Below are 12,922 nucleotides of genomic sequence, written 5' to 3' on the forward strand. Positions count from 1 at the left end.
GTTATATTACATGGGTAGTAAGAAACATCTTCCAAGGAGAATAGTTCCGTTAGGGGTTCCTTTCCCTGGGTACGCATGCCCTAAAGTGCTTGTCCGGACTGCGAGCGGAGACGCAGGCAAAAACATCTAGGGGCATATATGGAAAATAAATAAAAATCATCTTTTGTTCGCCGACCGAATATTCCCTTAAGAACGCTAGCTTTCGGCTTCACCCAGTCTGAGGTACACATCCAGCTGACCCGGCAGTAACAATCGCAGAGGTGCTCCCCTTATGCCCTAGCCGAATTAACGGGAACGTAGGGCATAAATACAAGAGTCAGGCAACCTAGCTTGGCCAAACCTTAAGTCATATCGATGTATATAATGGCGAAGAAAAGGTACATGCGGAAGAATAACACATGTCGGGGCATGAAGCCTAGATAGATAATTAAGCTTCTGTGTAAGAAGCCCCCAGGTATAATGAGTGCGGCTAGCATGTCTATAGTGTGCAAGCGAGGCACAAGTTGGCCCTTCAAGGCCTTGAGAAAGAATAAAAGAAAGAAAAATAAAAAAGACAAATAATGTATATGCAAAAAAATGGACAGAGGAAGGAGACGAACATAGAGTCCGGGGCCAGGCGTAGAATCTTCGGAGCCTGGTTGCGTTCCATGGGTTTGGCTCAAGTCGATTATTCGATGCATCCCGCAGACAGTATGCTCCACCAGTCAGAACTTGGTCACTAATGAAGGGACCTTCCCATTTGGGCTCGAGCTTGGTCTTTTTCTTCTCCGGCAGACATAGAACTAACTCGCCAAGGCTATAAGTTTTGGCCCGTACTTCTCTGCTTTGGTATCTGCGACCCTGTTGCTGATAGATTGCGGAACGGGCTTTTGCCACATCGCGCTCCTCCTCCAGGGTGTCCATACTGTCCTGTCGATCGAGCTCGGCTTCTCTTTCTTCGTACATGCGCACTCGAGGTGAGTCATGAATTATGTCGCAGGGCAGAACTGCCTCTGCACCGTACACCATAAAGAAGGGTGTATATCTGGTAGTACGAATCGGCGTGGTCCGCAGCCCCCAGAGTACGGAGTCGAGCTCCTCTACCCAGTGCGTGTTAGACTCCTTTAAGGACCGCACTAATCTCGGTTTAATGCTGCTCATGATAAGGCCATTTGCTCGCTCAACTTGGTCGTTGGTTTGTGGGTGATAGACGGAAGCATAATCAAGCTTGATGCCCATGTTGCTGCACCAGAGTTTTACCTCGTCGGCCGTGAAGTTCGTGCCATTGCCAGTGATGATGTTGTGGGGGACGCCATAACACTACTAGAAAAAGGGCTTCTAGTGGCGCACCTGTTTTCGCTACTAATGGCGCACTACAGGTGCGCCACTAGCACCACGCCATTAGATTTTTTTTACTAATGGCGCACCACCGGTGCGCCATTAGTATAGCCCACGGTGCACCATTAGTATCTAGTATACTAATGGCGCACCACGCAGGAGTGCGCCATTAGTAGTAATTTTTTTCAAAAAAAATTCAAATTTTTTAAGGTTGAATGCTGCTCATGATAAGACCATTTGCTCGCTCAACTTGGCCGTTGGTTTGTGGGTGATAGACAGAAGCATAATTAAGCTTGATGCCCATGTTGCTGCACCAGAGTTTTACCTCGTCGGCCGTGAAGTTCGTGCCATTGCCAGTGATGATGTTGTGGGGGACGCCATAACACTACTAGAAAAAGGGCTGCTAGTGGCGCACCTGTTTTCGCTACTAATGGCGCACTACAGGTGCGCCACTAGCACCACGCCATTAGATTTTTTACTAATGGCGCACCACCGGTGCGCCATTTGAATAGCCCACCGTGCGCCATTACTATCTGGTATACTAATGGCGCACCACGCAGGAGTGCGCCATTAGTAGTAATTTTTTTCAAAAAAAATTCATTTTTTTAAATTTTTTTCTTAATCTCGGGTCACTATGGCTTAATCTCAGGTCAAATCAAACTCTGTGCTCAAACTTCCCAGAAGGTAACCCATCCTCACACTACTCCAGCCCGAGCACGCTTAACTTCATAGTTCAATCCAACCCCAGCACCACCTCACTTCACAGGCACTTGTTGATATATCTATCATATCAATCCTATTAAACCTTGCTGATGTCTAGGACTTAGTTCATGAGTATGATCAAATATTGAAAAAATATTTCAAACTTCCCGGTCATATTATGTATCATATTTTGAAAAATAATTCAAATTTTTTTTTTCGAAACCAATTTTTTTCTGTTACTAGTGGCGCACCTAGCATACGGTGCGCCACTAGTAAGTTTGAAATTTTTAGAATTTTTTTGCCTCCAGATCTTAAAAGCCCCGTAACTTTTGCTGGTAGGTTTTTAGGGATTTTTGAAATGTTTAACGGGGTTCCCCCACTTAAATTTGGATGTAACTTTTCGAGTAGATGATTTTTCATATAGAAAACTTCTTAATCCGAGTTCGTATGCAAAAGTTATGCCCATTTTACAAATTCCAGAGAGATTTTGCAAATAAAGTCGAAATCCATATCCACATATCACATAGGAAACTTATTTTCTTTTATTTTTTTGACATTTCCATCAATTTCTTTTATCTTTTTTAAACTGAAAAGGCGGTCCAGGGGGGGTGCATTCTGTGGAAGTTTTGGGCCAAGTTAGTAATGGCGCACCATGGGTGTGGTGCGCCATTACTAGTTAACTAGTAATGGGCCAAGTTAACTAGTAATGGCGCACCACACCCACGGTGCGCCATTACTAGTTTTAAAAAAATAAAACAAATTCTGAAAAAAAAATTAAAAAAACTTAGTAATGGCGCACCAGTTGACAGTGCGCCATTACTAAACTAGTAATGGCGCACTGTCAACTGGTGCGCCATTACTAGTTTTGAAAAAATAAATAAAAAAGTTTGAAAAAAAATTGAATTTTTTTTACTAGTGGCGCACCGTGGATGTGGTGCGCCATTACTAGTTGCCATTACTAGTTTAACTAGTAATGGCGCACTATCCACTGGTGCGCCGTTACTAGTTTTGAAAAAAATTGAAAAAAAATTGTTACTAATGGCGCATCGTGGATGTGGTGTGCCCTTAGTATTTGGACACTAATGGTGCACCTACACATGGTGCGCCATTAGTATATACTAATGGCGCACCACATGTCTGGTGCGCCATTAGTGGTCATATCATCTATAGCCCTTTTTCTAGTAGTGTAACGGTGTACAACCCCGGATATGAAGTCTATCACCAGTCCGGATTCGGCCGTTTTAACAGGTTTGGCTTCTATCCATTTGGTGAATTTATCCACCATGACCAGTAAGTATTTTTTCTTATGGATTCCCCCTTTAAGGGGTCCAACCACGTCGAGCCGCCAGACCGCGAAGGGCCAGGTAATGGGGATTGTTTGGAGGGCGGTGGGTGGCATGTGGCTTTGGTTTGCAAAAAGCTGGCAATCGACGCAGTGTTGGACCAAGTCCTGTGCGTTTGCCCAGGCCGGCAGCCAATAAAAACCTGTACGGAAGGCCTTGCTTACAAGGGCCCGGGCTGCAGCGTGGTGGCCACCGAGTCCGGTATGAATTTCTGCCAAAAGCTTCCGCCCTTCCTCTTCGGAGATGCACCTTTGAAGGACTCCGGTAGTGCTTTTTTTATACAGCTCTCCCTCATGGACCCTGTAGGCTTTAGATCGCCGCACTATGCAGCGTGCCTCATTTTGGTCCTCGGGAAGTTCCTACCTAGTTAGGTAGGCCAGGAATGGTTCTGTCCACGGGTCAATGATGGCCATTATTATGTGGGCTGAAGGTGTTATTTCGGTGGCAGAGCCTCCGATTATGTCAGAGTGTTCGGTATCGGGCATTTTGGCCGGGTCCGGACTGTTGTTACCGGTGTCCCCTTCCCATACCACGGATGGCTTAAACAACCTCTCCAAAAAGATGTTGGGGGGACCGCATCGCGTTTTGTGCTGATGCGGGCGAGGATATCCGCCGCCTGATTGTTTTCCCGAGCCACATGGTGAAATTCGAGCCCCTCGAACCGAGCTGACATCTTTAGGACGGCGTTTTGATAGGCCGCCATCTTCGGATCCTTGGCATCAAAGTCTCCATTTATTTGGGATATTGCGAGGTTCGAATCCCCATGCACCTCGAGGCGTCGAACGCCCATGGAAACTGCCATCCGAAGACCATGTAACAGGGCTTCGTATTCGGCTGCATTGTTGGAGTCTGTATACAGTATCGGTAGTACGTATTGAATTGTATCTCCTGTTGGGGACGTCAGGACGACGCCAGTCCCCAGATCAGCCAGCATTTTGGAGCCGTCGAAGTGCATGATCCGATTGGAGTATGCGCCGTACTCTTTAGGGAGTTCGGCTTCCGTCCAGTCAGCAACGAAGTCGGCCAATACTTGCGATTTAATGGCTCGCCGAGGTTTGTATGTTATGTCGAATGGGAGGAGCTCAATAGCCCATTTGGCAATCCGGCCCGTGGCGTCACGGTTGTTTATAATATCATTAAGTGGCACTTCCGAGGCTACTGTAATCGAACAATCTTGAACGTAGTGTCGTAGCTTCCGGGATGCCATGAATACCGCATAGGCTATCTTTTGATAATGTGGGTACCGTGATTTGCATGGAGTGAGGACAGTGGATACATAATATACCGGCTTTTGAAGAGGGAATTTATGTCCGTCCGCTTATCGTTCGACGACGAGCACTGCGCTTACAACCTGATGAGTTGCCGCAATGAACAACAACATTGGTTCACCGATGTTTGGCGCGGCCAGGATTGGGTTGGTTGCCAGTATGGCCTTTATTTCTTCCAATCCGGCTGTGGCAGCGTCCGTCCACTCGAAGTGTTCGGTGCATCGAAGGAGGCGATAAAGGGGTAATGCCTTTTCTCCTAAGCGGGAGATAGAGCTGCTTAGAGCCACCACACATCCAGTTAATTTATGGATTTGTTTGAGGACTGTTGGGGTAGCCAACTATGACAGAGCTCGGATTTTGGCCGGATTAGCTTCAATTCCTCTACTGGAGACAATGAAGCCCAGGAGCTTTCCGGCCGGTACGCCGAAAACGCATTTTTCCGGATTGAGCTTGATGTCGTATTGTCCGAGGTTGTCGAATGTGAGCCTCAAGTCTTCTATTAGAGAGTCGACGTGCTTGGTTTTGACGACCACATCATCTACGTATGCCTCTACTGTTTTGTCGATCTGTTTCTCCAGACATGTCTGAATCAAGCGATGATATGTTGCGCCAGCGTTTTCGAGCCCGAAAGGCTTTGTGTGGAAACAGAAGGGGCTGTATGGTGTGATAAATGCCGTTGCGGCTTGGTCGGACTCCGCCATCTTGATTTGGTGGTAGCCGGAGTATGTGTCGAGGAAACACAATGACTCGTGTCCTACGGTAGCATCGATAATTTGATCAATGCGGGGGAGGGGGGAGGGATCCTTTGGGAAGGCCTTGTTGAGGTCCTTAAAATCGACACACAGGCGCCAGGATTTATCCTTCTTTGGTACCATCACCATGTTTGCTAGCCAGTCCAGGTGTTTTATTTCTCTAATGAATTCGGCCTCTAATAACTTGGCTAGTTCTTCTCCCATAGCTTGTCTCTTAGGTTCTGCTTGACCGGCTTGAATCCCTTTAGAATATTGAGGCTGTGCTCGGCCAGCCTGCGTGGGATTCCTGGCATGTGTTAGGGGTGCCAGGCGAATATGTCCCAATTCTCGCGCAGGAACTCTCGTAGTGCAGCGTCCACGGCGGGGTTTAACTGTGCCCCGATGGAGGATGTTTTGTAGGGTCCGTTGGGTGGACTTGGAATTTGACTATTTCATCCACTGGTTTAAAAGAGGTGGACTTGGATCTCTTGTCAAGTATCACATCGTCCTTGTCCACTATGGAGCGTAGCGCAGTTAATTCCTCGGCCGAAAGGGCTTCGGATACTGCCTCGAGGGCCAATGCGGCTGTTTTGTTTCCGGCGCGGAGTGTTGTGTCCGGATCACTAGCGAGAGTGATGATTCCGTTGGGCCCGGGTATGGCTTGGAAGATCATGAACGCCTCCCACCCTAAAAGGGCGTGGTATCCACTACTGAACGGGGCCACTTGGAATGTAATTTCGTCGGACCTATAGTTCTCTGTCGTGCCGAATACCACATCTAGTGTGATTTTCCCAGCACAGCGTGCTTCCCGACTGGGGATGATTCCTCTGAAGGTTGTGCTACTTTGCTCAATGCAGTTCCAGTCTATTTCCATTTTTTGAAGAGTTTCCTCATAGATGAGGTTTAGTCCACTTCCGCCGTCCATGAGTACTTTGGTGACTCGAAAGCCGTCCACAATTGGACTGAGGACCAGTGCAGCTGGTGCTTGGGCTGTTCGGAATTTAGGTTCGTCACTGGCATTGAAGGTAATAGCAGTGTCGCTCCATGGATTTATTGCTGCCACGTGGTAGATTTCGGCAATGCTGCGGAGTGTTCACTTGCGCCTATTATTTGATGCGAAGGTCTCAAAGACTGTTAATACCGTATTGTTATCCCTGGGATGGTGCTCTGTGGCATCTGGGATGAGAAGATCCTCGCCGCTTTTGGCCACCTGCCGGAGTATCCAACATGCTCTAAGGCTGTGTGTTGGTATGGTATCCGATGTACTATGAATTTTGCAGGGTCCGTTGAGCCATCCCTCCAATACGGTTCCATGCCCTGTAAAGGGTTTTTGCTTCTTTGTAATTAACTCGGGTGTCTTATGATAGTGCACCCTTTTACTTCGGACTGGGTGTATATTCGGAGCTGGATTATCCCAAAATTTCGTTTCGGTTTTCCAGGCACTTTCCATCGCACAGTACTTTCATACTATGGACGCCAAGTCGGCGAAGCGTGATATGTCACGGCGACTTATGGCGTTAAGGATTCCCTTGTCTGTGCAGTTATTGCAGAAAAGTGAGACTGCGTCTTCCTCGCGGCAGTCCTTAACCTTGTTCATCACAAGGAGGAATCTGGCCCAATAATGATGTACTGTTTCATAGGGCTCTTTCCTAATGTGGGAAAGATCATTTATGTCTGGGTGGGTAGGTGTATTTGAGTCTGAACCCTTACCCGATCTGAGATCCAGGGGCCGAGGTATTTCCAATCTTGGAAGTTCGGATTCCAGGATGTTGGCCGATGAGTCTGGCCCACTGCTTGACTCTAGGTTCAGGGCTTTGGTGATGTCCTCCCGTAAACGGGTATCCGGCTCGGAGAGTTCAGGAATCCGTACATAGTTAGTCCTCAAGATAGAGGAAGAATCGCCGCATTGTTCCTCCACCACCGCAATATGATGGGTGACCGGTGGAGAGTTAATCTCCCTTTGATCGGGTTTAAGACCAATCCGATCATAGTCCATAGCGACTCCCAAGGCGGCGATGCGATCCAACAGCTTGTTTAGGGAAGAGAGCTCCATTGGATCCATCTGCTCGGCGAATTCCGAGCCGACGTGGAGGTTGTTTTCGATGACCCGAGAAGTCATCATCGATGCAGCGACCGAACAAGCGGTCATGATGAAACTGCCAAGCCGGAGAGTTTGGCCAACAGCTAGGGCTCCCCTGGCGGTAATATTGTTTTTAACAATGAGACGAGGCATCCTTCCTTACGGCGATGACATAGTGGAACTCTCAATGAAAGCACCAATGTCGGTGTCAAAACTAGCGGATCTCGGGTAGGGGGTCCCGAACTATGCGTCTAAGGCGGATGGTAACAGGAGGCAGGGGACACGATGTTTTACCCAGGTTCGGGCCCTCTTGATGGAGGTAAAACCCTACGTCCTGCTTGATTATTCTTGATAATATGAGTAGTACAAGAGTTGATCTACCACGAGATCAGAGAGGCTAAACCCTAAAAGCTAGCCTATGGTATGATTGTATGTTGTCCTACGGACTAAAACCCTCTGGTTTAAATAGACACCGGAGGGGGCTAGGGTTAAACAAGGTCGGTTACAAAGGAGGAGATATACATATCCGTATTGCCTAGCTTGCCTTCCATGCCAAGTAGAGTCCCATCCGGACACGGGACGAAGTCTTCAATCTTGTGTCTTCATAGTCCAACAGTCCGGCCAAAGGATATAGTCTGATTGTCCGGAGACCCCCTAATCCAGGACTCCCTCACTCGGCCTTATGCCTGGTATTTTGTTCCACTCTTGCCGCCCTAGTTTCCGTTATACTGGTGTTATGTTCCTTGATTTTGCGTTCCTTATGCAGTTGGGTGTTATGGGAACCCCTTGATAGTTCGCTTTGAATAAAACTCCTCCAGCAAGGCCCAACATTGGTTTTACCATTTCCCTACCTACCACCATATACCTTCCCTTGGGTTCTGCAGACTCAAGGGTCATCTTATTTTAACCCCCCCCCCCCCCGGGCCAGTCCTCCTCTGCGTGTTGGTCTGAACCGAGCCGCCTGCGGGGCCACCTCGGCGAAACTCGAGGTTTGGTTTTACTCGTAGCCTGTCTCATCTGGTGTTGCCCTGAGAACGAGATACGTGCGACTCCTATCGGGATTTGTCGACACATCGGGTCGCTTTGCTGGTCTTGTTTTACCATTGCCAAAATGTCTTGTAACTGGGATTCCGAGACTGATCGGGTCTTCCCGCTAGAAGGAATATCCTTCGTTGACCGTGAGAGCTTGTAATGGTCTAAGTTGGGACACCGCTGCAGGGTTTTGAACTTTCGAAAGTCGTGCCCGCGGTTATGGGTAGATGGGAATTTGTTAATATCCGGTTGTAGAAAACCTGACACTTAACTTAATTAAAATGAATCAGCAGCGTGTGTAACCGTGATGGTCCCTTTTCGGCGGAGTCCGGGAAGAGAACACGATCTCGTGTTATGCTTGAACATAAGTAGTTATAGGATCACTTCTTGACCTTATAGCTTCTCGATCGTGCTTTGCTTCTCTTCTCGCTCTCACTTGCGTAAGTTAGCGACCATATATGCTAGTGCTTGCTGCAGCTCCACCTCAACATCTTTTCCTACCCCTAAGCTTAAATAGTCTTGATCGCGACGGTGTGAGATTGCTGAGTCCCCGTGACTCACAGAATACTTCCAAAACCATATGCATGTGCCGATGATGCCAGTCCAGGGGATGTGGCCGAACTCAAGTGGGAGTTCAACGAGGATTCAGGATGTTACTATGTTTCCTTTCCAGACGATCAGTAGTGGAGCCCAGTTGGGGCGATCGGGGATCCTATGCATTTGGGGTTGTCTTTATTTTGGTTCCATAGTCGGACCTTGATTGTATTCTGGATGATGTAATGCTATATTGATGTATTGTGTGAAGTGGCGATTGTAAGCCAACTCTTTATCTCTTTCTTATTCAGTACATGGGATGTGTAATGATTACCCCTCTTGCAACATGCCTACTATGCGGTTATGCCTCTAAGTCGTGCTCCGACACGTGGGAGATATAGCCGCATCGTGGGTGTTACACGTTGATAATCAGAGCCTTCCCCGACTTAGGAGCCCCTGCTTGATCGAATCGCTGGGGTTGTTGAGTCTAGAAAAAAATGTTTTGAGTCTTTTAGGATTATATATATCGGAGAGTAGGATTCTTTTTACTCCTCGGTCCCTTCGTCGCTCTGGTGAGGCTTCCTGGCACAGAGTTTTGACTCTTCTATCCTCAAATTTCACTAAAAAAATTTAGGATCACGTGGGTATCTTGGAATCATTCCGATGGTTTTGTGACGAGAACATTGTTCTTGGTGCCTCCTAATATTTAGGGGTTGTGGCAGTGTCCCGGGGAGTTGAGCTCCGAGGTGTCGTCGTCACAACTTTACCATTGCAATTCTGGAATACCTGAGTTCGCCGACATCGAAAATCTCCTTTATGCAGTTGTTGGTGAGATAACCTCGACGCCACCTAGTACTGGGGCGGGAGTTCGGGAGTATTGCCATAACTCGTATAACGGATGCTTTTCGAAGGTTGAGGTAAATGATTTCCGAAGGTTTCTTGGTTATGTGTTGAAGGATGGCTACAGCTGGATGTAGGATTTGCTAGTTTTGGGTGAGATATTATGCTTCTCCTGTATCCCCAACACCTGATTGCATAACCAGAAAGTTTCAGGCGTTTTATAGGTTGGAATTCATGTAGCTCTAGTATTTCTTCCCGCAGATATTTGGTTTATGATTGGGTAATCCTTACCAATTATTTATTCATGTCCGTACCTTGTTGTTTTATTCATCTACCTCTATCTAAGTGGCTTCTCGATTTATGGAAGTGTGATGATTTACTTTGGAATTCATTCGTTCATCCTTGTTCGAATGTTAAGGCTATATGTTGCAATTTCGATCCATTTGATTCAGATTGAGTATATGTCTTTCAAGATGCTAACGGATGTCACCCTCTTCGGGATGGCTCCTCCAACGCGTCAGAATTCGGAACCTCCGCCACCACCTCCACCTCCGGAGGCATGGTAAGCTGTCATGGCCACTACCAATGCCACCACGCAGATGCTTATGCAACTCTTACAAGAGCGTAACCAAGGAAATCAAGGCCATGGCAACAATCAAGTTTAGTTTGCTACCCTCAACCAGTTCCTCGCAAACCATCTGAAATCTTTCAATAACTGTGTCGAGGCCACAGACGCTGACGATTGGCTCATGGATATCTGCAAACATTTTCAATGTAGCAACGTCAGACCTAAGGACTTTGTCAAGTTTTCTTCGTTCCAACTCAAAGACCAAGCTATTGAGTGGTATCAACAATACAAAGATTCCAGAGGAGGTCATGTGATTACCTAGGATGATTTCCGCTGAGACTTCAAAGCTCACCACATTCCTCAAAGTGTTGTTGAGAGTAAGCATGAGGAGTTCCACAATCTGAAGCAAGGCAGTATGTCTGTTTACCAATACAGCATCATGTTTCAGAGGCTCACTCGCTTCGCCAAACAAGACGTCCCTGACGAGAAGAGCTTGATTTATCAATTCAGAGGTGGCCTCAGAGAAGATCTGCAACTAGCTCTTGTGCTTTTTGAGCTGAAACAGTATAATGAGTTCTACAACATGGCACTAAAGCAAGAGGCTGCTCAGCTCAAGTGCGATGCTTCTAAGAAGAGAGTCAGGGATGCAACTCCTTCTTCTTATTCAACTCAAGTGACAGCTAAACAACAAAAGTTCTGGTTGCCTCCTCCTCCTCCATTCCGTCAGCCTTATCAGCAGAAGATCAAAGGTGGCAATGGATCTTCCCACCCACCCAACCTAGGCTTTCAGAACAAAGCTTCGTCTCATGCTCCAAGGTCAAGTGCTCCGTATCACCGTCCGCTCTCAGAGGTTACGTGCAACAAGTGTCAGCAGAAGGGTCACTATGCCAACAAATGCTTCAACCAGAGGCGTCTTCCGCCTCCTCCTCCTGAGAGATCTGCCAACAATGAAGTGGTCAAGCATAATTCCAAGCATTCCAAGGTCAACATGATGAATGCAGCTCAGGCAGAGGACTCTTCGAAAGTGATCATGGGTAACCTTCCAGTTAACTCCATTCCTGCTAAAGTCTCATTTGATACTGGTGCATCGCATTCTTTGGTGACATACCCATTTGCATCGGAGCACAACTTTGACACTAAGGCATTACCTAAAGCATTGCAAGTTGTTTCTCTGGCTAAGCGTTTGAGATCTACCATGATGGTTCTGAATGTCGGTATCGAAATGGGCGACTACAAATTTCTGGCTTCTCCAATTGTTCTTTGCCACTCTGATATTGATCTAATTCTCGGCATGGACTAGCTTTCTAAGCACAAGGCTATGCTTGATTGTGCTGCCAGAGAAATTCAATTGACACACTCTTCTGAGGAAGTGATCATCTATGCCGCACGTGCTGAAACCATTCGACTTTTTTCTCTCAATGAGAAGGGCGAGTTGAATGCCATCTCCCAGATTCCATTTATTTGTGAATATCAAGACGCCTTTCCAGAAGAGCTTCCAGGAATGCCTCCTCACCAGCTAGTTGAATTCGTCATCGATCTTGAGCCTGGCACGGAACCTGTTCGCAAACGTCCTTACAAGCTTGGACCAAAGGAATTGAAGGAATTGAAGAAACAGCTCGATGAACAAGAGCGTCTGGGTCTGATCAGACCGAGTTCATCTCCATGGGGTTGTGGTGTTCTTTTTTTTAGAAGAAGGATGGCACGGACCGACTTTGTGTCGACTACCACCCAATGAACAAGAAGACCATAAAGAACAAGTACCCACTTCCCAACATCAATGAGCTTTTCGAGCAACTCAAAGGTGCTCAAGTATTCTCCAAGCTTGACCTTCGTATGGGCTATCATCAGATTCGCATTCGTGAACAAGATATCCCCAAGATAGCATTCAGAACAAGCTATGGTTATTATGAATACACTATCATGTCTTTCGGGCTTGTCAACGCTCCTCCAACTTTCTCTTGCATGATGAACTTCATCTTCAGCCCTTACACAAATGACTTCGTCTTGGTGTATCTCGATGACATTTTGGTCTTTTCAAAGAACAAGGAGGATCATGCCAAGAATTTGAGATTAGTGCTGGACAAACTCAGAGAACATCAGTTCTATGCGAAGTTTTCAAAGTGTGAGTTTTGGCTCGATGAGGTTCTCGACCTTGGACATATCATCTCCGCCAAGGGCATAACTGTTAATCCTGAGAAGGTGTCTGCAATTGTGAATTGGGAACCGCCTCAGAATGTGAAGCAGCTCCGCAGCTTTCTTGGGCTCGCGAGCTATTGTCGAAGATTCGTTGAGAATTTCGCTAAGACTGTGAAGCCTCTTTCGAACCTCCTCCAGAAGCATGTGAAGTATGTTTGGATGCCTGGATGTGACATCTCTTTCAACACCCTCAAAGAGAAGTTAGTCACAGCTCCAGTTCTGACTCCTCCTGATGAATCCAAACCATTCAAGGTTTTCTGTGATGCTTCCCTTCAAGGTATCGATGCTGTGTTAATGCAAGAGAATAAAGT

Source organism: Triticum aestivum, chromosome 4A, assembly GCF_018294505.1.
Source record: "Triticum aestivum cultivar Chinese Spring chromosome 4A, IWGSC CS RefSeq v2.1, whole genome shotgun sequence".
NCBI classification, from domain to species: domain Eukaryota; kingdom Viridiplantae; phylum Streptophyta; class Magnoliopsida; order Poales; family Poaceae; genus Triticum; species Triticum aestivum.